Source organism: Vicugna pacos, chromosome 2, assembly GCF_048564905.1.
Source record: "Vicugna pacos chromosome 2, VicPac4, whole genome shotgun sequence".
In the NCBI taxonomy this organism is placed as follows: Eukaryota; Metazoa; Chordata; class Mammalia; order Artiodactyla; family Camelidae; genus Vicugna; species Vicugna pacos.
The window spans coordinates 39063096-39083631 of NC_132988.1; the positions used below are offsets into that span (position 1 = coordinate 39063096).

The window sequence follows — 20536 nt, forward strand, 5'->3', positions numbered from 1 at the left end:
TACAGGTGTTTGTGTGAATATATTCCACTTTCATTTCTCTGGAATAAATGCCCAGAAGAGCAATTGCTAGATTTTGAAGTATTGCTGTGTTTAGGGTTTTTTGTTTTCTTTTTTTTTTTAAAAGAAACTGCCAACCTTTTTTCCAGGGTGGCTGTCTCATTTTCCACTCTCCCAGCAGAGTGACTGAGTTTGTTGTTTTGCCAGCTTTGATGTTGTCACTATTTTAACCATCATGATAGATGTATGGTGATAGCTCATTGTAGTTTTCACTTGCGTTTTTCTGAGGCTACGATGCAGAACATCTTCTCATAGGCTTATCTACCATCTGTATGTTTTCTTCCCTGAAAAGCCTGTTCATCTCTTTAGCCTATTGTCTAATTGGATTGTTTTCAGTTTTTCCCCCCAATAAGTTTTGAGAGTTTTTTCGTATATTTTTTTCTTCCAGTTTTATTGATATAATTGACATACAGCATAATTGACATAAGTTGAAGGTGTAGAACATAATGATTTGATTTACATATATTATGAATTGATTATCACAGTAAGTTTAGTAAACATCTATACAACATTACAAGAAAATGTGTTTCTATTTTTTAATGAAAATTCAGGATTTACACTCTTAATTTTCATATATAACATACAGCCATGTTAATTATATTCACAGTGTTATACACCTCAAGTACTTACAACTGGAAATTTTTACCTTATGACTATCTTCATCCACTCTCTCCATCTTCTCCCCACCCTCCAATCCCCCACCACTGGTGGGGGAGGTTGTTCTCTGAGTTTGTCTGTTTTTCTTTTTTTTAAATTGAAGTGTAGTCAGTTATAATATGTCAATCACTAGTGCACAGCATAATATCCCAGTCATACATATACACACATATGTTCATTTTCATAGTCCTTTTTGTTAAAGGTTATTACAAGATATTGAATATAGTTTCCTGTGCTATACAGAAGAAATGTTTTTTATCCATTTTTATATATTATGGTTAGTATTTGCAAATCTCGAACTCCCAAATTTATCCCTTCCCACCCCCTTTCTAGATACTAGTCCTTTATTAGATACATGGTTTGGAAATATACCTTCTCTAATTTGAAGGGTGTTTCTTCAGCCTTTAAATATGGACTTCCATGGAGCAAAATATTTTCATTTTGATGAAATCAAATTTATCAGGTTTTCTTTTTTATTGACTGTCTTTTTAATGTCAACTCTGAGACATGGTGTGTAGGCCTAGCTCTCAAAGATTATTTCTTGTATAAATTTTATAGTTTGTAATTTACATGTAACTCTATTCACTTTCGGTTAATATTTCAAAAATTTTAGATTTACATAAAGGTTTATTTTTTGCCTATGAATATCTTATTGCTCCAGTTGAAAAGGCTATCCTTCTATTGAATTACCTGTACATCTGTATCAAAAATTAGTTGAGCATCATTGCATGGTTCTATTTTTATTGCTTTATTGATCTTTGTCTATTTCTTTAGCAATACCACACATTTCTTAGTATTTTAACTATATAGAGAGTGTTAATATTAAAGTGAAAGATTTTTTTCCACTCTTCTTGTCATCAAGATGGATTTAGCTATTCTAGGCCATGTGGCCATGCAAAAATTCTTAGTGGTATTTTCAGAGGAGTATTATTAAATCTAAAGATCAGTTTAGGAAGGATTGACATCTTTACTATGTTAAGTTTCCCAATCCATGTTTGTCTAACTTGATTTATCAGATTTGTAGTTATCAGCATGAGTTTTATGTATATTTTAAGTATATATTTCATTTTCTTTGAAGCAACTAAATGGTATTGATTTTAATTTTTATTTTGTCATGTTCATTGTTAGTATATAAAAATATGATTGATTTTAGTCCTTTGATCTTTACCCTGAAAACTTCCTGAACTCATTTTTTAGGGTTTTGTTTGTTTGTTTTGTAAAGTCTACAAAATGGAGATAATCATGACTTCTGCAAATAGTGGTAGTTTTATATCTTCCTTTCCAGTCTATATATCTTTTATTTCTTTTTCTTGCCCCATTTCACTGACTAGACCCTCCAGCACTTGGCTGAATAAAAGCATAAGCTAAGATCAGACATCCTTGACATTTCCTGATGTTGCTAGAATAGCATTCACTCTAGAATTAAGTATAGTATTAACTGTAGGGTTTTTGTTGATGTCCTGAATCAAGTAAAGAATGTTCTCTTCTAGTCCTAATTTTATTATATATATTTTTCTCATTAATGTATGTTGAATGATGTAAAATGATGTTTCTATATCACATGATATAATCACATGCAGTTTCTTCTGAAGCTTGTTGACACAGAAGGTTACTTGGATTTTAAAATGTTCTAACAGCTTTGCATATTAGGAATAATTCCAATTTGGCTGTGGTGTATGTACAATTTAATGTTTCTGAACTCCATTTGATTATATTTTGTTAAGGTATTTTGTTTCTATATTCATAAAAGATACTATTCTATAGTTTTCCTTTTTTTTTAGTTCTGTGATTGCATGGTTTTGATTTTAGGTTAATATTGTACTAATGAAATGAGTCAGAAATGTATTCCCTTTATCTTCTATATTTTGGAAGGGGTTGTGTAAAATTGCTGTTAATTTTTCTTTAAATTGTCTTTGAATACTCTGGCATAGGAGATGTCCATTTTTGGATGAGGGGAATTTTAAATTACAAGTTCGATTTCTTTGATGGTTATAGGCCCATTCAAATTTTTCTGTTTCAATAAGTTAGATAATTTGTGTTTGAGGAATTGTTCCTTTCCTTCTAAGTTGTCTATTTTTAATACAAAGTTCATAATATCTCTTTTTTTTTCTTCTATCTTTTTAGTAGCTTCAAGATACGTAGTAATGCTTGGCTCTTTTACTCCTGAAGTTGGAAATTGTGTCTTATGTTTTTTTATTTTTGGCAGTCTTGCTGGAAGTTTATCTTGTTTTTCTTAAAGAGCTTTGCGTATCATTGATCTTTCTGTATTATTTTCTTTTATATTGTACTTATTTTTTATCTTATTTTTAAATGATTATTATTTATTTCCTATCTTTTTTTCCAGTTCATTTTACTTCTCTTTGCTTGGACTCTTGGTCAGTAACTTCCATTTATCCTTGAGACTTTTTCTCATTTTTAATGTAATCATACAGAAATTTTACTCTAAGTTCTTCCTCAGGGACATCCAACATTTGAAATGCTGTGTTTAAATTTTTCTAAATACACTCACTTCTGTGCATATTTCCATTATAGTTTTACAAGAAATTGTAAACTATAGAAATTGGGTATAATTCCCTGTCCTATGGAGCAAATTCTGTTGTTTACCTATTTTATATACAGTAGTATGTATCTGTTAATCCCATACTCCCAATTTATCTCCTCCTCCCACTTCTTTGGTAACCGTAAGTTTTCTATATCTATGAGTCTGTTTCTGTTTCATAAGTAAGTTCATTTATACTATTAGAGTCCACATATAAGTGATATTATATAATATTTGTCTTTCTTAGACTTACTTCACTTAGTATGATAATCTCCAGGTCCACCTATGTTGCTACAAATGGCATTATTTCATTCTTTTTTATGGCTGAGTAACACTCCATTTTGTGTGTGTATGTGTTTGTGTAGTACATCTTATCCTCTCATCTGCAGTGGACACTTAGGTTGCTTTCATGTCTTGGTTACTATAAATAGTGCCATTACAAACATTGGAATGCATATATCTTTTTCAATTAGAGATTTTGTCTTTTCCAAATATATGCCTAGGATTGGGATTGCTGGGTCATATGGTAGTTGTATTTCTAGTCTATTATGGAACCTCCATACTATTTTCTGTAGTGCCTCACCAGTTTACACTTCCACCAACAGTGTAGGAGTGTTTCTTTTTCTCCACACCCTCTCCAGCATTTCTTAATTATAGACTTTTTGATGATAGTCATTCTGACATTATAGTTTTGATTTGCATTTTTCTAATAATTAGTGATATTAACTATCTTTTCATGTTCCTGCTGGCCATCTGTATGTCTTCTTTGGAGAAATGTCTATTTAGGTCTTCTGCCTATTTTCGATTGGGTTGTTTATTTTGTTACTGAGTTGTATGAGCTGCTTGTATATTTTGGAAATTAAGACCTTGTCACTTGCATTGTTTGCAAATTGTTTTTCTCATTCCATAGATACGGTTTCCTTTGCTGTGCAAGTTTTTAAGTTTGAGTAGGTCTCATTTGTTTATTTTTGCTTTTTTATTTTGCCTTGAGATGTCTACCTAAGAAAAATACTGCTACAATTTATGTCAGAGAATGTTTTACCTATGTTTTCTCTTCTAGGAGTTTTATGATGTCCTGTCTTATGTTTAAGTCTTTAAGCTATTATGAATTTTATTTTTGTGTATGGTATGAGGGAGTGTTCTAATTTCATTGATTTACGTGTGGCTGTCCAGCTTTCCCAATACCACTTGCAGAATAGGGACTGTCTTTTTCCTTCATTGTATATTCTTGCCTTCTTTGTTATAGATTAATTGATGGTAGGTGTGGGGTTTATTTCTGAGCTTTCTATTCTGTTCCATTGATCTATAAGTCTGTTTTTGTGCCTATAATCATTTTTAAGATGTCTTCTTTTCATACGGATTATTTAAAAGTATTTACTTTCATGTGTTTAAACAGTTTTATTTCTGCTGTTGAGTTTGTTTGATTCTATTGTCAGATTTTATTGTAGGATTTTTGGATGTTTTGTTTGCTTGTTTTATGGCCCAGCATAAGATTTATCTTGGTGAATAGTCTATGTGATCTTAGACAATTTTTTTCATTGTTTGTTCTCTGGAGTATATTATGCCAATTATAATCTGCCAGTTGATTGATTTGTTTAGATTTTCTTCATCCTTTTTGATTTCTCTTTGGCATTTCTATCAGTTGAGATAAAGGTTGTTGAAACCCCCAAGTATAATTGTCTATCACTTTTCAACTCCATCAGTTTTTTTCTCCACGTACTTAGGCTCTGCTGTTTGGTACACACACATTTAAGACTATTTTGTCTTCGTGGTGGATTGATGACCTGTTTATCATTGTATTAAACCCCTTTTGACCATAGCCATTATCTTTGTTCTGATCTGTTTAATCAAATATTAATATATCCAATCATTTTTTAAATAAATTGTTTCCATGGTATATCTTTCATCTTTTACTTTAAAGCCACCTATGTTGCTGATTTCAAAGTGAGATTTTTTTATAAGCTGAATATAGTTTGGTCATGTTAATATAGCCATTCTGCCCATCTTTTGACTAGTAATCTTAAGCACTGACATATCAATAATGATCTTAAATGTAAATTGCCTATGCCTGCAATTTCAATATTTTCTCTATTTCTTGTTCTAGATCCTTTTTATTACTGTTTCTTGCATTGCTGTAGGTTACTTAGACTTTTTACACTTCATATTGATTTACTCAGTGTTTTTGATGTATCTATAATTTGTTTATATATTTTCTTTTCTTTTATGAGTGCCTATAAATGAACGAGAGAGAGAAAGAGCAGATAAATGATAAAGCAAAAATAGAAAAATGTTAATGTATGGATCTGCATAGAAGATATAAAAGTTAGAAGAATAGTACAACAAACTTCTACAATGTTGAAACATTGAATCGGGTATTTTAAGGATAACTTAAAACTCAGTGGATTTTTTAGAAACACTTCTAATTAGAAAAGAGAAAATATTTTAGTTTTCACTTCTACTCTTCATCAGTTATATTTCCTTGGCTAGCATGTGCTTACTATCAATGAGTTATGGTTTTTAGAAATCATGATTCTTGACCATGAAATTTTTTATTTAATCTCAGTTTGTAAATTTTATAAAAATTTATTTAAAAACAAAAGACAATCTTTGCAGAGAGTTTATACTTCATGTTAAAATTATATTTTCTAATCAGTTAAAATATACAACTCAGAAAATACCTTTTTCGTTTATATTTAAAATGCAGTCTAGGGAATAGTGCAATATTTAATATATAAGAAAAAGACTCCTGCTTACATAAAACAAATATTTGCTTCACCTATAGGTAAAAAATGTCATTCATTTCCTTGTATATGTGTATATATTTAGATGACTCTCAAATTAGCATTTTAAAAAGTTTATGCTCATTTAGGTTTATTGTCTTAAATTATAGTGCAGCTACATATCTGCATGTCACTTTTCTCTTCATGACAATTAAGATAAAGGATGAAAAGAGCGAGTACAAACACAGAGCTATGTGCTTGACAGCTAGAAAAGAACGTTGATAATTCTTTAAGTATATACCTGAAGATGGAAAAGAAACTGCCTTTGGAGACTTTGGAACTTTCCTTTTTCCTCTATATTGACTCTAGTTAGTACCATTAGTAAAATATCTTCATTTAATGTCATTAAAAAAAGAAAATTATTATTCTATATATTATGCCAAAGGATTAAAATTTCCATAGTTTTCATTTTCAATTACATATAGTAATATGTGCTAGATTCCTTTCTATTGTATCTACTATTCTGGACCTTATAATATATGTTTATAATTATGATAAACCACATAAATTTAATAAGTTGAATCAGCAATGGAAGTTTTTCTCATTAATTGTGAAAATAAATTTATAGTCTGGAAATATGTTCTTATTTTGCTTTAGTTAGAAAATCTGAGGACTGAACAACTATTTATATACTGGATTGAGATTAGGAATATTTTAAGCTCATGTGAACATACTGTATTATAATTTGTAGAACATCACCACCATGTTAAAAAAAAATCAAGTATCTATTTTATGAATATTTTGAACTCTAAATATTATAGACATTTAAATGTCATTTATTTATTTAGAATTCAGAACCAGACAGATTCTTGTACTGTAAGAGCTCTTTAAACTGGTGGTCTAGATTTAAAAATTCAGGATAATAAGAGAGGTCATTCTCACTTACTTGAGACTTTTTCTGAGCTGTGTTTCCAGTAGCAGAATTGTGGTGGCATAGAGTATAAAAATATTTTAGTTTGAGAATGTCATACTGACTCATCTTCTAGGACAGCTTGTATGGGGACACAGTCCCACTAACATGAGCTTTCATGTACTCCACATCCTTTTCAGAGATTATATTAACCTTTAACCAGTAAATATGTGAACAGAGTGATAGCACATCTCTTCCTTTTTTTTTTCCTAATTATAACTGAATTGACTTTCTACTCATATGTTAGCCTTTTGGATTTTCTCAGCCGCAAATGTTCATTTATATGAGTTTTTCACATAACATCTGTATATGGATAGATGTGATGTCAAAAAACACATGTAATTTTATGCATATTATATATATACTTTTATACAGATACATATGTATATAAATGTTATGTGATTATATGGCCAGCCATGTATTGCCATGGCAGATCAGTTTTGCCTATATATTTATATATTTTTATATATATATATGTATCTATATATAAAATCCTCCAGAATGTCATTTTTCATATATATATATATGTATCTCTCTTTAGTGATATTTGTTTACTGGACCATAAATGTCAAATGTCCCTGGTTGAGCTGAGCACCTCATGTTCAATTAACTAGTTTTCCTAATATCATCTGCTATTAAATTATCTGTTTTATGATTATTTTAATATACTTTATAGACCTCAGGATTAGGTGCCATACTATAACTGATTCATGCATGTCTAATATTAGTATTTAATAATTATATCCAATTATTTGCTAACAGACTAGCTACCATTCAACTCTAAGAGGCAGAATACTGTCAATACCATACCTTCAGTTTGTCTCCCTCTCAATTTCATCTCCTTATATCATCCTCAAATTGAACAGTATTCTGAAGTTTTTGTTAACACTTTTTAATTTTTTGCCATGCATATTTTATAGCTACATTAATATTTTTATATTTACAAAGAAGGCATCCTTTGTGATCTTCTGGGAATTTTTTTTTCAATCACTGTTATGCTATTAAAAGTAATTCGTATCTCTGTAGTGTTCTACTTTACTCAGTTCACTGTTGTCTTGCATAAACATACCACATCTTTTTATTCAATTTCTTACCAATAGGAGTTAATTTTTTTCAGTGTCATTCTGCATTGTACCTTCTAAGGAATAGGCTAATGGTGACATGCAAGAGAATTATTGGGGTTTCTTTTTAGGAGTGGGAGGCTTAAGGTATAGGAAATTCACATATGTAAGTAATGGAAAATTGTACAATTTACAAGCAATTGGAAAGCAGTGTTAGTTTAATATATACTTACACCAGCAGTAAGTAAGAAAGAACCTTCACTTATTCACATCTTTTCTAATTCCTGGCACTTCATACTGCTCTTTACTAAACTAAAAAGCAAAACTAAAATCCCTTATTAGGTTTTAGAGATTCTATATTAATGTTTCCCACAGAGGCACAGATTGTAGTGATGTACCTTCAAGCCAACGAAGGCCAGTGATTGCTGACAACTACCAGAGACTGCCAAAAGCTAAAAACAATTTTCCCCTAGAGCATGGCCCTACTGACATGTTGATTTTGGTCTTCCACCATCCAGAACTGCGAGAGAAGACATTTCTGTTGTTTTAAGTCATCTAGCTTGTGTACTCTGTCAGGCGGCCCTAGGAAACTAACATAGTGCCATAGAAAAATGGGGGCAAGAGAAACAATATGAAGATTGTTTTATAAAGGAAAAGAACTTGAGTTCCTTCTTTCAGAAGGACAATAATCCATTAGTATACCAATGGGTTATTTTTCTTCCAGTTTGACTGGGATATAATTAACATACAGCACTAAGTTTAAGGTGTACAACAGAATTATCTGACTTACATACATCCTGAAATGATTACCACAGTGACTTTAATGACTATCCATCATCTCAATAGATACAAAATTTTAAAAAGAGCCTGATGTCAGGATTGGCTCATTTGGTCCTTGGGGAGAACCTCTACAACTGTGATTATCTTCCCACTTGTGGGTCACCTACCTGGAAGGGTCCGTCTTGACAACACTGTGTCTCTGCCCCTCCTACTATCTCATTGTGGTTCCTTCTTTAGTTCTGCGAAGTCTTTTCTGTTAGTCATCAGGGTGTCTTCATAGATAGTTGCTCTGTAAATCATTGTAATTTCGGTGTGCCCAGGGGAGGAGGTGAGATTAGCGTCTTCCTATTCTGCCGTCTTGGCCACCTCTAATCTGAAATAATTTAATACAAATCATTTTTGGTCATCTACTATCAAAGATAAGAGAACTAAAAGGAAAGAGGCAGTTGCAGGGAAATCTACTTGCTTGTACCTAAACAGTTCCACCAAAAGCCACAAGATGTTGCGTCTCTTTTTCTACAGCATCTAGCCAGTGAGCAATTGCACTGGGCACAGGGATCAGGACAGAAGGACTGTTAAGGCAGCCTAGCACTTCCCATGCAAGCATTGACCCTCGGGGACAACTGTGTCCTCAGACTGATGCTTCTCACCCCACCTTTATCCTGTTGTACAATTTGTCTTTAAAGTATTTAAAGCCTTTGCATTTCCACTGTCTACTCAGCACAGAAGCTTATTCTCTTTGGTCTGATTTACTCTGTGGCATTTTCAGGAATGGCCTTCCTTTTCCATGTTGGTGGATTTCAATTTTCATTATTACTAAGATTACTCTATGACCATACCACCCTGAACGTGCCTGATCTCATCTAGTATTACTAAGATTTCTTTAACGCTACTTTGAAAGTTACTCTTATTATACCTCACCCTTTGAGCTATTAAAATTTTATATTTTAGTATAGGTCCCTATATGTTTCCACTGAGATTTAAACAGTCTGCTTTTTGTCTCTCCTTACTCCAGCTCTCCCTGTTTCTATCACAATCTCTCCCATTCTGTCTCTACCCTCTTTTTATTCTTAAGGAAGCCCTGGTAGAACTGCCTACAAATTGTCAGATCCTGGAAGATCTTGCTAATGTAGTGATCTTCTTGTAAGCATTCTGCCTGATTCAACAACAAAAAACCCCAAACCTCATCTTTCTTCTCTCTCAGGGTCAACAAAGGAATATAAAAGGCATTTGGATTTTTAACTGTAATATTTCAGAAAACATTAGTTACATTTTTTAAACCCAATAATATACTAATAAATGTGACAAAACAAATTCAATTAAATATTTCAGTATGTGGGCTATATGTTAATGTTAAATTTTGAGAAGTCTTCCCAAAATAATGTACATAAAAACTTGTTCATTCAGGAGTGACTGTTCAACAAGCACCAACTCCTATGAGACAAGAAGACATCTGAATTATTCCAGAGACCATTAAAATGTCTATTTACTATGACCACAGCTAAACCTATCATAAGCTATTGATGAAAATGTGCAGCAGTATAAGCACTTTGGAAAAGAGGGTGTCCTTTTCTTTACAAAGTTAAATATATGCCCATCATATGACCAAACATTCATTTCTAGGTATTTAAACAAGAAAACTGAAAATTTGAGTTTTTGTTTTGCATACTTTCATAGTACTAGTTTTTTTTTTTACCAGAAAGTGGAAATACCTTGTTATTTAGTCTGTGACTGAATAAACAAATTGTGATATATCCCTACCATGAGATATTACTCAGCAATAAAAAGGAATGAACTCACACTATGGCATGAAACAAGACAAGATTGTGTATACACTCTGTTATTCTGTTTACATTAATTCCAGAAAGCTAATATGACAGAAAGCAAGTCAGTTGTCTGGAGGTAGTGAGGGAAGGAGAGATTAAATGTGCGAAAGGAAATGTCTGAGAGTGCAGGGTATGCTAATAAGCTTTGAGATAGTTGTATATCCATGAAGCCATCATCACAACCAAGATTACCAAAATATATACTTTAACATAAAATTGATGAAAAATAAACTGCATATCAATGAAAAACTCTAGTTACAGTAAGTTCAAAACAAAATCTCAAAGGAAATAGGATAAATTTTCCTGAATTGCATGGGTACCATGGCACTTGTTCTCAGTAATCAAATGCAAAGAGTAAAGAAAAGTATTAGAACACAGAAAAGAGGGAGATTACAAGACAAACGTGAGCCCTCTTAGAAAGAAATGAAGTGGGTTTTTTGACGTGGGTTTGAAATGAAGTGTTATTAAAAATGATGTAAGAATATAGCCTACATTTTAATATGACCTTCAGCGTTCTTTGAAAAGCTTGCAGAGGAAAATTAAAAAGGATTCCTTACAATACAATGATTTTCTTAATAAAATGTGTTTGCCCATGATTAAAATTCTTCCTATTTTTTCTACTTCACTGATTTTCTCCTTGTGAACTGCTATCAATTCATTTTAGTCTGCAGTTAAAACTTTATCAAATGATGGTGGCACAGCAATTTAATAAAAAAGTACTGACTAAAAAAACCATTGAGTTACATTTTTGTAAAGGTTAAAGTATGAAATTCCTTCTTTCTGAAAATAACTTAACAGAAATAGAGCAGAGAAGGAAGTAATAGGTGCCAAATACCGGACCTGGTTGCCTGTGGAACACTGCACTTCTTAGAGGCGAGCCGTTAAAAACATTCGACCTCTTAATATAGTCTAATATTTTTAAAACTTGATTCAAAATAAGATCTTTAAGTCATAAAAATTGTCTTTAAGCCTGCTTAAAGTTAAAGTAAAGCTTATATTTTTTATAGAGCTATTTCATAGGGAAAATGTTGGAATTGGGGGCTCCACCTCTTAGTCCTCAAGTATTGGCTATGTCACACTATTACGCCATATTGGACTTTGGCAATTTACTTGATTCTTCTGTTGGACACATCCCGTAATGCCCAGCATATTCATTTAACATTAACTTTTTGGTATGTATTAGAAGTCCTCTTACCCTTCCCCTTACCTACTCATTTCATTAACTGATGCTCTCTATGCTTTCTGTGAAACAAAGTGACAATCACAACTCACTGGCTATTCAGCTGGGCTATACTCTAATCCCTCTCCCTCTCCCTCTCTCTGTATATGCTTCCACCAAGTACCCACTATGTTTATTTCCAAGCTTATTTGTGCCAGTTAGTCTTATGACTATAGTACCTAATTCCACAGTGTTAAAATATGGCTGTAAAGAGAAAAACATTTTTTGCATTGAGTCAAATGGTTTGGAAAAGCTACTTGAAAACATACATTATAGCATTAGGTGTGAAAACAACAAATATAAATGGCAGGAAAGGGTGGCTGAAAAAATATGAATCATTCACCATTCAGATTTTACTTCCGTTAATGAACAACATAGAAATGGAAGGTCTTACCTGCCCCATCAAACAATGGTCCAAGAGATGAGTATTTAGGTTTAAAGTATGTTCATATCAACTTTTAGTATCCCCTTGAGTTAAGCTTTTTGGTTAATCACCTCCATAAATGTGATCACTCCCTGAAGCACTTTTGCACTTGGCTTCCCAGATATGATCCTCTCCTGTTCCTTTTTTGACCTCACTGGCTCCTCGACAGCCAGTCCCAGGGCTTGGGCTATCAACCTTTTGCGAGAGCCTGTCTCCAGCTGTCCCTGACTCTCCCTCAAAATCCAGACTTGTATCAAATTCTGATCGGACATCCTTATTTCCATATATATTATATATCAAATTTAAAGTGATGTTTTCTGCTTACTTAACCTCATTTCAGGCACCCTGATCTTTGTCCTTTCTTAAACAACTTTTTATTTCAACTTGCAGAATATTTTTACTCAGATCTAATCACGGCTCCTCTGATGATTTCATTGGGTTTTCTCTTTCAATTTCAAATTCTGATAGAGGCTTTAAGTTGGTGCCTCCTTAGACACAGCCTCTATGCCCTCGCCTAACTGTGTTTTTTACAGTACTTCCCACTACTTGGAATCACAGGATGCATTTTTGGTTTATGGTGCATACTCTACCACACTAAATAAAACTTGATGAAGACAAAATCTATTTATTAAATGCCATAATCTGTTTACCATATTGGGCCCATAGTAGCTCCCTCTGAAAAACTGTAATGAACTCATTCAGTCTTTTAAAAATACTGTATTTTTTTAACAAGTATTTTTTTTTTTTGTTAGTTGACTCTACATCAGTTGATAGACTGTAAGTAAATCTAATAGTGGTAGGCAAAAAAATAAAAAAAAATAAAAAGCCTCCCGAAGGTATCTACTCTCCAATGCCAGGAATCTGAATATTTTGCCTTACATGAGCTTGTCTAAGATTAAGGATCTTAGAATAGGGTAATATCCTGGATTATCCAGGTGAACCATGAATCACTAAAAGGAAAGAAATATCCCTGGCTGTAGTAGAATGAGATGTGACTGTGGAAAGATAGTCATAAAGATGCTACATTGCTAGCTTTAAAAATGGAGGAAGAGGCTGAATTTAAGAATAAGGCCAACCTTGAAAAGCTGGAACAGGCAATGAAATGCTCTCCTAGAGCCTCCAGAAAGGAAAGCAGTCCTGCCAGCACCTTGATTTTAGCCCAGTGAGACCCATGTTGAACTTCTGATCACAGAACTCAAACAATACATTTGTACTAAGACACCAACTTTGTGGTAATTTGTTATGGCAGCAATAATACAAATGCACCAATGACAGTAAATACTGTTATGTGACAGTTTTTATAGCCTCAGAATATTATGAATATGCCTAAATTTAAAAACTAGTTGGTTTATATTATTTATATTTTTTACCATTTTAAATAGATACAAATCAAGTATATTAAGTACATACAGATTATTACCTTAGGTATTACTCCTGCCTATGAAGTGAAAATTAATGTAAATGAGATTTCATTATTACGAGACACAATCTGAGGAGTCACAATGTTTAAATACAAAGCCAATTACAATACAGTTAAGATTATGATAAACGAGTGCACAGTGGAAGTTCAGGGTGACCCACATGGTGGTTCAGAAGAGGGAAATCCTACTTGCTGAAGAGAATAAGGTAGAGGTCTTTTTAAAAGAGGGAGCTTTTAGGGGAGTCATGGGATATGAATGACATTTGAAGGAAGAAACACGTAGGCTGGGCATTATAGGCATGGGAACAGGGGACAACCAGAAACGTCGAATGAGTTTTTTAATAACTTCCTGTTTTAATTCCAGAAACAAAGAAAGAGATACCTGAGCATAAGCAGCTCGTGAGATGCAGCTCTCAGGCAATATGCTGTGATTTAATTGACTCTGCAAGGTGGTCCACTAAGGTATGTTGGTAAAAACCTGCAAAAATTTTAAAATTAAAAATGACTGTCATACAATATTAAGATATGCATGTATTGAAAGTGTAAAATCTTTACTGAAGAAACCAGCAGAATAATAAAGTTGGTTCCTATGAAGTCTTATTCATATTTCTGCAGTCTTCTGACTTTTGTGAGGCAGTTTTTTGAAGACTGCAGAGCTTTCGAGAATGAAAGATATTAGGAGTTGCTTTAGATGAGAATTATAAATACAATGTAATAAGTGATTGTTCTTAAGATAATGTACATTGACAATATTAGGTAATCCAAATTTTCTCTTACAAATGAACAATATTTCTATGTATATGTGTGTGTACATGCATATATACTCAGTCAAACGGGTTTCTGTGGGAAATTATACGGATACCAACATGTGACTTGTAACTGGAAGTTTACAATACAACCGTCTGTTGTGAGTTATTCAGTCAAGACTGGTGCCACACAGCATACGGTTTTGCATTTAAAACTATTATCTAAGTTTCAAGGCCTATTTTCTTCTTACATAACTTATACCAGCTTATACCACTGTGTTTTCATAGACTTTGTCATATGAAATATAACTCTAGTATTTCTGTTTTACTAACTTTATTGCGTTAAGCATGCAATATCCATATATTTGGCTTTTTAATGTGTTTAAACATTTTCATTGTATCTTTCTAATGTTGCAGGTATGTAATCCAGTCTTTGAAAGTGGTTTCTGAAGTAACACCAACTCTTTAAAAGCACAGGAAGAAAATTGAGTAATAATCATCATAATACCAGGATTATATGTAAAGATTGCAAAATGTTTTAATTAAACTCATTAATTTTATACTTCCAGTGCCTTTTGTTTCTGCTTCCAGGTTTGAATTCATACAAATATGAAAGAATTTAAACTCCTTTAAATGCTACTCCTACTATCCACAAATGAGGAAATACAACCTCCAGGTACTCTTAGAGCCTCATACTTGGAATGCAGGTTTAATCCAATAAGAATTATGCATTTCAAAGAGTAACTGGGCCTACTTTGCATTTTTTCTAGAAGAAAATTCTCCATGAGCGTTACTTAAGGCATTGTCTGAAAACGTAAGAGACTCCTGGGTAAGCACAATTTGGGAAGAAACCAAATGAGTAGAACAGGAGTAAAGGATTCAGAGGCTTAAGAGGGATCATTCTTCAGTGTCGCACACAGTTCTGGGTTTTGTGCAGCCCATTTTAGCAGCTGCTGTCTCATCATGTACTAAACGATGCTGTTTAACATGACGTATTTCTGAAAAGTGTGAGACTGACTGACATTTTATAAAGATCTTTCTATAGCAGGCATAATTAGCCCAGAAACTGAGTTTCTTTAACAAATACTACCTGAAAGGAATACGTTAAGCATTAAAATGCCACATATTTTAGCATAAGGAAAACTGATCAGTAAAGTAAGCTTTGTAACTGAAAGTCTCACATATACTTATGTACAATAATTCCTTGGGGAAAATATAGAAGAAAATGTTGACAGACAATACTGTGAACTATTCATGAATATGGTACACACATTTTTGTTCTTTTAGCATCAAAAATTAACTGCAGGGATTCTGGCCTAAAAGATTACCCCCCCCCCCTTTCTCTCTGTGGTTAATGACTGAGGTTAGTTACCATTTATCATCTGACATAGGTAGCAGCAAAAATGTTGTCCCCAGAAAATGAATGTTTAGAGGTAGAAATAGATTTGTTATAGGGAAGAGACTGGTGGTTCAATTACTGCATAGCACAATACACAGAAATCATTTTAGGATGAATAGTTATCTCAGTATCTTCAGGAATTGCAAACTGCTGCAAGACTTTAAATTTAAAAAAATGCAATGGATATATCCAGGGATCTATTCCAATGGACATGGCTATATCAACAATTTTCAAATTTCATGTAGTAATTTTATTATCATGCATTCTATTATTTGAAATTCAGAATTTCCATTCTAAAGGTTTAATTTTTAAACTACAAGGCATTCTCAAATCTACTCCTAATTTTTCCCTAGGACATAGGCATCTGGTCTCAAATACAGGACATTCTCCTGCATAAGTTAAATGTATTGACAAAAAATTATAGAACAATAATTTTCTTCCATGCCAGAACACAAAGGAAGTAAAGGTAATTTCACAATTCCTCTAATCTCTTATACTACTCAGAGAAAATAAAAGACCACAGAGACCATTAGCCTTTTATCAATGTGAAAATCATAGCTTAGAGAGGTTTTCTGACTTCTTTCCAGAAACACACAGCTAATAGAACAGCTGAATTTCCCAATGACACTTTTCCTCCTGTACTATATTTCTCTTTGTATCCCCGAGGTATAACAAGAGTAGCATTGGAGACACCAGACCTAGCTCTCAAATGCAGATTCTACACAGAATTCTATTCCCAATAACAATAAGCAACGTTTTGCATCTTCTAAGATGCAGTAAGTATAGCACCTGTAATACGTTGCAGACATGATCAGAAATTTAATAAGACCCTAAAAAACTAACTTAGAGACTAGTGATAAAAAATTGATAATATAAAACATGTTAGCACACTGGACACAAACACTGAATTAGCCCCAAAGTGTTCCTTAAAAATGTTACTGTAGCAAGAATGGAGATTATGCAGTTTATAAATGAAGTGCTATGTTTTTCCTTTAAATATCAAATATGCACTATAAAATTGGAAATGAAAAAATAGAGTACAATCTGATTCAGTTTAATTAAACTTTATGCCTGTGACCTATTTCAACAATTTAACATTTTAATTCTGCAACTATTTTCATTTCTGAAAGATGTTCTTCATTTTGTAATATTATATAACTAAATCACTAATGAAGTGACTTTCCATCCCAATCAATAGTATCTGGTAATAATTTAAGTACCATTTCTAAATGACTTAACCCTATGATTGCACTTAAACTTTGGGGAGATAAAATTGAATGAAACAACACAATACCTTTGCTATGGGAGTCAAAATAAACAGTTAAATGTATTTTAAACTCCCTGTCAGCTTTAGCATCAGCATGGAGAAAGGGACAGATTGTTGTGTTCATCCCAGTTTGTTTTATAGGCACAGAATGATAATGTCTAGAAATCTGGGTTACAATGTAAGAAGATACAGCAAAAGAGAGCAGATAGAAATCTTTAGTGTACCAACATGCAATTTCAAATGGATAGACTGCTTTTTTGTTTTTCTTCAGATTGGCTAAAATCTCTTAAAATGTATTTGATGGAATAGTCCCTTAATACATGTAATATTCTGTAGCAAGGACATGTAATATTCTGTAGCAAGGCAGTGGCATTATTAATGCTAATATTCCTCCTAATGACAGTAGCTACTGTATACGGACTGCATTATTTGATCTTCTTCTTCTTCAAGAATTCAAATGTATTAACTCATTTATTGTTGCCTTAATACTCCATCATTCAGGTACTTTTATTAACTGAATTATATGAACAAAGAAACTAAAGCTCCAAGAGATTGATAACTTGCCCAAAGTCACACAGCTCAGAGGCGCCATCAGGACTGAAGCTCCGGCGATCGCTCCAGATCCTCAGGTGCTGATGTCTTTGTTTTCCCACTTTAACGTGTGCACATCTCAGTATGTTCCATATGCACAGATCTGTATAAACTTTAACTCTCGTATACTTAGTATCACTATTAGTCACGGTACTCACACATTCCTTCAGGAAATGCACGCTGTGTTTTCTACATGCCAGGCACTACTACAGATGCTGAGATGATCAAATTATTCTGACACATTATCAAACAGTAAGAAAGACATCATTCAGGAGATCAGGCTCAACTCCAAATATAGCAAAGGCAGGTGGGGATTTGTAGCCAACAAGTCTCTAAATGAAAAATTACTAAGAGGAGATACCAAGGGTACGGGGATTGTTGCTAAACCAACTTAGAATTCTTGCTGAAAGCAGGTCAGGGGATCAGATCGTGAGGTGGGGTTTCTAACTAGCCTGAGCACATTTCTTGCTACAGCTGGAGGAGGCAGGCAAAGACAAGGTCCAAAGATGAGGCCTAGTCAGAAAGAGGGCCCAGAGAAGCTTCACTCAAGCTTGGTTAACAAAGGAGCTACCATTTGGAGCTTAAAATCTAGTAGAGAGAAGGAGGTAACAAAGGGATAAATGCGGTCATTTCTACTCCTGTTAAGGACTATAACTAAACTAAAATAAGGTAATGCCTTGGAGACTTACTGAAGAGGAGCTGAAGTGAGGCGCTGTTTTAAGTAACTGAGGAAGGCCATTCTGAGAATGCGATACCTGAACTGAATGTGTTACCACATATCAAGCCCAAAGTTGTACCTTCAAAGGACAGTGATGGCTTCATAAATATTTCTCCACAGAGTGAAAGAGAAAAAATAATTATCTCTATATTAGTTTCTTAATAATGTTCCTTTTAAAAGCAATGCAAATTATATTTTAAATATATATATATAATTTCAAAATATCCTTAGTGATAAACCTCTTATACATCAAGAGGTTTAACTTATGGTAGGAAAAAATTCAGACAACTTAGACCATTTTCCTCATGAAAACCTTAAAGAATCCATTGAACTTCAATTTTATCAGAGTTTTTATTTTCAGATCTTATATTTTACATTACCTGAAAGAGAAAAATAAAAAGAACTTTGTCTTGACACATTAAACCACACTAACAATGGATAACTGTTTTCTCTTAAGTATTTTTCTTAAGCAGGGTTTCCTATCTGTTTTTATGCATTTCTAGTCTTCCCCTCAGTTATAAAGCAATTCAGCCTAACAGTCTATCTATAAAAGAAAATTCAATTATAATAAAGAATTGTACTTTGAAATTGGCTTAATAAAAGACTCTCAAGAGGATGAGAGCTGAAAGAAAGCACATGCTAAATCTTACTTTTACCTTACACTTACTTACCTAAGAAGTAACTTACACAAGGTGATTTCAAAGAAATATCAACTATTCAAAAAGTATGTCACTTGGGCAAACAAGAATAAGGAAAGAGTTGTTTTAAGGAAAATGTAAAGATTGACAAGAAAGCTTTTTAGTATGTTTTGTGATAGACTGACCTCCTGAGAGAGAATAGTTGCAAAGTATAAAAGCTAAACCTTCCCTGGGTATCGTTATTCAAAGATTTTTCAGTTTTGATTGTGATAGAGCTGACATACAGTACTATTTAAGTTTAATTTCAAAGATTTCCTTTAAAATAAAGCTACTTCTATAACACATTTTTGAAGGTACTGATTATGCCAAATTTTAGATTTTTAAAAACAATTTTCGATTCATTATTTTCAGGTCTAATAAATGTTATGAATTTTTCAAATTTTTTTCTTATATAGACCTCTTTCAATGTTCTTCCAAATACCAAAAAAAAAGGTAAAAATGCCTAAATCCAACACAATATATAACAGCTTCTGAAAATATGAAGAATATTTGTCTTAAGGGATTTCTGACTTTTGAGAAAATATTCTAAATATTAAATTAAAAATCCAAGTGAAATTAAAGAGAACATGAAAATATAATAAAGCTATGGAATGGAATAGATGCAAAGGGCAAGTGTGTATGCACAAAGGCATACACATATACATGCTCAAGTACAGATACATAAAATGCAAAGAGTATTTTAAACTTGAATTGGTTTTTCATTTGATACTGGATTATTCGTGAAACCTGCAATAGTTGAAATTTTTATTTGAGTTAGAAATTATATAATTCCATGTTTACTGTGCACTGAACTTCATAGCCTTCACTTTTTTACATTGGTCAGCATGAAATTTGATGCCAAACGATGGCAGTGTACGATTAGTTTATACAATACACATATAATCAGCTAAGAGATAATTGATTTTATTTTTCTCAGCTTTATAAATCATAGTTTAGATGTATCTGTTGGATACAAAACCAGTGTGGCCCCAACTTTTAAGAAGTGTAATATGGGCAGCTAGATTTGGAATTATTAGTTTTAAAACTATATGAAAAGAATTAATACAACATGTTTTAAGGTCAATTTTACAGAAAAAATTAAAATAAAGCCTGGAACAAATAGTTCTAGCTTCTACTGATGTTACATAATAACATGCTCCATAACTGAGCAGCAATTATCAACCTATCACATTGATAATTTTGATATTGCTCACCTACAACATTAGGTGACAACTTATGGATGTGAATAAAAAATTTAAAAATTTTAATTTCTATCTGAAGATAATTAATGCATTAAATTTCTGAATTTGTAATCTATTTTATTGTCATTTATTTTTAGCTATACCTTTAGAAAATAAATCTTTAGAAGTAGCAAGTAATGAATGCCGATGACTACTGAAAATATGGCATCACATGCTTCCTTTTGGATAATAATTAAAAAGAATTTTCTTCACATCAATATACC

General features: G+C 32.7%; 2 long non-coding RNA genes across 5 annotated transcripts in view; one reads left to right on the top strand and one right to left on the bottom strand.

Annotated features, from left to right (window-relative positions):
* Positions 1-20536, top strand: part of LOC140685894 (uncharacterized) — a 120537-nt gene that overhangs the window by 81071 nt on the left and 18930 nt on the right. For 3 of the 4 annotated variants that reach the window (XR_012059351.1, XR_012059349.1, XR_012059352.1), the window contains exons 3-7: positions 14038-14135; positions 15011-15095; positions 15190-15248; positions 16172-16284; positions 17587-17714. This is a non-coding gene — a long non-coding RNA (uncharacterized lncRNA). The remainder of the gene's footprint in view (positions 1-14037; positions 14136-15010; positions 15096-15189; positions 15249-16171; positions 16285-17586; positions 17715-20536) is intronic. The other variant, XR_012059353.1, reaches the window with a different exon arrangement.
* LOC116285695 (uncharacterized) overlaps positions 1-20536 on the bottom strand; it is a 63340-nt gene that overhangs the window by 2709 nt on the left and 40095 nt on the right. The window contains exons 3-4 of the long non-coding RNA XR_012059361.1: positions 14056-14151; positions 8952-9157 (exon numbers count right to left, since the gene is read on the bottom strand). This is a non-coding gene — a long non-coding RNA (uncharacterized lncRNA). The remainder of the gene's footprint in view (positions 1-8951; positions 9158-14055; positions 14152-20536) is intronic.